Below are 720 nucleotides of genomic sequence, written 5' to 3' on the forward strand. Positions count from 1 at the left end.
GAGTCTGCCTTTTGCTCTCTCTGCTTCCACCATCTTGCAATGTGAGACCCCTGGTTCACTGTTGCCACCACGAGATGGACTCTGGACATCCCAGCCTCAGAGATTATAAGCAATAAATTTCATTTTCTTTATAAAGCACCCAGTTTCAAGTATTTTGTTATAAGCAACAGAAANCCACGGGCCGGCCCCAGAGGAATTCTTTTAAAACCTAGTCGGATCATGTCACTCCTCTGCTCAAAACCCTGCAGCAGCTGCCTGTCTCACTTAGAGTAAGAGCCACAGCTCTTCAGAGGCCCTGCATCTTTCCATTCCCCCAAAGTCTCCTCCAGGTCTTCAACTCCTACCCTTTTCCCCTTGCCACCATTACAGGCCTCCTTGCTGTTCCTTGACCATGCCAGGCAAGTTCCTGTCTTAGGACGTTGTTCCCTCTTTGTAGAATGTTCTTTCCAGGATAGCTGCTTGGTTCACTCCTTCACCTCCTTCAGGTCTTCACTCAAATGCCACCTTCTCAAGGAGCCACTCTTACCACCAGCCTCTCCCTGCCCCAGCCGTCCCTCACTCCTCACCCCTGTATTGCTAACTCTTATCCTTTATTATTATTCTATATTTTTATTTTTATTTTATTTTATTTATTTTTATTTTATTTTTTATTTATTTATTTATTATTATTTTTTTTTTTTTTAAAAAGATGACCGGTAAGGGGATCTTAACCCTTGACTT

Source organism: Galeopterus variegatus, unplaced genomic scaffold (assembly GCF_000696425.1).
Source record: "Galeopterus variegatus unplaced genomic scaffold, G_variegatus-3.0.2 Scaffold3509, whole genome shotgun sequence".
Classification (NCBI taxonomy): Eukaryota; Metazoa; Chordata; class Mammalia; order Dermoptera; family Cynocephalidae; genus Galeopterus; species Galeopterus variegatus.